Source organism: Mastomys coucha, unplaced genomic scaffold (genome assembly GCF_008632895.1).
Source record: "Mastomys coucha isolate ucsf_1 unplaced genomic scaffold, UCSF_Mcou_1 pScaffold8, whole genome shotgun sequence".
Lineage (NCBI taxonomy): Eukaryota > Metazoa > Chordata > Mammalia > Rodentia > Muridae > Mastomys > Mastomys coucha.
The window spans coordinates 23,715,718-23,718,562 of NW_022196914.1; the positions used below are offsets into that span (position 1 = coordinate 23,715,718).

At 37.4% G+C, this 2,845-nt stretch overlaps 1 pseudogene; it reads right to left on the minus strand.

The window, feature by feature from the left end:
• Positions 1-2,158: 2,158 nt before the first annotated feature.
• On the minus strand, positions 2,159-2,526 carry LOC116083763 (annotated as a pseudogene).
• Positions 2,527-2,845: the final 319 nt, after the last annotated feature.

Below are 2,845 nucleotides of genomic sequence, written 5' to 3' on the forward strand. Positions count from 1 at the left end.
GTATCTGTTGAGGCCTGTTTTGTGACCAATTATAATGGTCAGTTTTGGAGAAGGTACCATGAGGTGGTGAGAAGAAGGTATATTTTTTGTTTTAGGATAAAATGTTCTATAGCTATCTGTTAAATTCATTTTGTTCATAACTTCTGCTAGTTTCACTTTGTCTCTGTTTAGTTTCTGTTTATATGATCTGTCCATAGCTGAAAGTGGGGTGTTGAAGTCCCCACTATTATTGTGTGCAGTGCTATGTGTGTTTTGAGCTTTAGTAAAGTTTCTTTCATGAATGTGGGTGCCCTTGCATTCAGAGGATAGATATTCAGAATTGAGAGTTCTTGATAGATTTTTCCTTTGATGAGTATGAAGGGTCCTTCCTTATCTTTTTTTGAAAACTTTAGGTTGAAAGTCAATTTTATTTGATATTAGAATGGCTACTCCAGCTTGTTTCTTGAGACCATTTGCTTGAAAACTTGTTTTCCAGCATTTTACTCTGAGGTAGTGTCTGTCTTTGTTACTAAGGTGGGTTTCTTGTAGGCAGCAAAATGTTGGGTCCTGTTTGCTTATCCAGTCTGTTAGTCTATGTCTTTTTATTGGGGAATTGAGTCTATTGATATTAAGAGATATTAAGGAAAAGTGATTGTTACTTCCTGTTATTTTTGTTGTTATACGTGGAATTATGTTTATGTGACTATATTCTTTTTGGTTTGTTAAAAGAAGATTTTTTTTCTTGCTTTCTTTAGGGTATAGTTTCCTTCCTTGTGTTGAAGTTTTCTATTCATTATCCTGGTGGGAGCAAATTCTTTTCTGGTCCAGTCTATTTGGAATTCTGTTGGCTTCTTGTATGTTCATGAGCATCTCTTTCTTTAGGTTAGGGAAGTTTTCCTCTATAATTTTTTAAAGATATTTATTGGCCCTTTAAGTTTGGAATCTTCACTCTCTTATATACCTGCTATCCTTAGGTTTGGTCTTCTCATTGTGTTCTGAATTTCCTGGATGCTTTGGGTTAGGACTTGTTTGCATTTTACATTTTCTTTGACTGTTGCATCAACGTTTTCTAAGGTATCTTCTGCACATGAGATTCTCTTGTATTCTGTTGGTGATGCTTGCATCTATGACTCCTGATCTCTTTCCTAAGTTTTGTATCTCCAGAGTTGTCTCCCTTTGTGATTTCTTTATTGTTTCTACTTCCATTTTTAGATCCTGGATGATTTTGTTCAATTCCGACACCTATTTGGTTGTGTTTTCCTGTAACTCTTTTTTTTTTTTTTTTCTTGGTTTTTTGAGACAGGGTTTCTCTGTATAGCCCTGGCTGTCCTGGAACTCACTCTGTAGACCAGGCTGGCCTCGAACTCAGAAATCCACCTGCCTCTGCCTCCCAAGTGCTGGGATTAAAGGCATGCGCCACCACCGCCCGGCTCCTGTAACTCTTTAAGAGATTTTTGTGTTTCCTCTATAAGGGCAGAGAGAATAGCGGTCCAAGAAGGGTGCCTTTGGAAAAGCCATGTTCTCCTTCTTATATTAATTGCTTTCTTGACTTTGAGTTACTGGAGTCATAAAAATCATGCAAAATTTAAACCTTAAGTAACCATGAGGACAACCCCAATTAAAATTTGTTTTAGAAACTCTCACTATTCTTTCATAAGTCTAAATTATGCAATAAGTTTCTTTATCATTTTTCCGAGACACTGGCTCTATTTTTTCTTAGACTACTTCAGAGACATACAAAATTCTCTGTCTGGGACAAACTAAATTCTTACTGTCTTCTCCACATGTAGACACTAAAGCAAATTCTTTTTTTCCCCCCACATCTTGTTTCCTCTCCCATTCCCACAGGGCATGGCCCATATCAGCTCATGTTGAACTCTGTGATTTATGAGTTCTGATTTTATTTTTTATGCTTAGAGTTTGCTATGATTTCTTAAACACTTGGCTATGACTAAAACAATCATTTTTCACAAATAATTCAGCACTTTTTGGAGCATGGTTGAGAGGATGTGCTTAAGATTTTCTCTTTCCTGTGCAGCCAGGTTTCCATATTTCTCCTCTTGATTTCATGATCCATTATACAGCTTGGAGTTTTTTCTATTTATTTATTTATTTATTTATTTATTTATTTATTTTTATTTATTTTACTAGTCAGTCTTGCACTTTATTGTCATTGTCATCAGGCCTTGACTACATACTTGCCTAGTAGGTACAGCGCTCCTTCTACTGCTGCTTCTTGGTCTTCAGTTTCTCTTTGTGTTTGGTGAGGCGGCGGCACATGGTTCAAGTCTTCTTGGGTCACAGGTCCAGGAACTTGTACTTCTTGCCCTTGTAGAATTTCCTGAGGTTTTCTTTTTGAGTTTAGTTAATGAGAGTGAGACACAGGCAATGAATTTGTGTAATACTCATATTTTGGAGAGCTTGGATGCAATGCCCTGTCACTTTGGAGATGCGAAGCTGGGACAGTTCCACCTTCAGATAGTCCAGTTATTTCCAGAGTTCTTCCTTCTTCTTACAGAGCAGGTCCTGAGCCTTAATCTTGCTCATTGCTGTGGTGCTCATTGCTGAGGGTGATTGGTTTCAGAGAAAGAGGGAGTTTTGTCCTCTTACATGTGATTCTTTTACATAGCCTGTTACTAACAGCTGGGAGTATTTTGTATCATCCCTGGCTTTTAATAACTCAGTTAGATTATGATCATTTAAAATGCAAACTAGGGTATGCTATGCTGACTAAATAGCTTCCTCCTACATGGAACTGTAAAGTCTCTGGAACCTGAGGCCAGTCTTTTTGGCTAAAAGGTTTTGCTGGTGTGATTAGGGATCTTATGAAGAGAGGCTGACCAAAGAGCTTAGAGGATGAATGAAC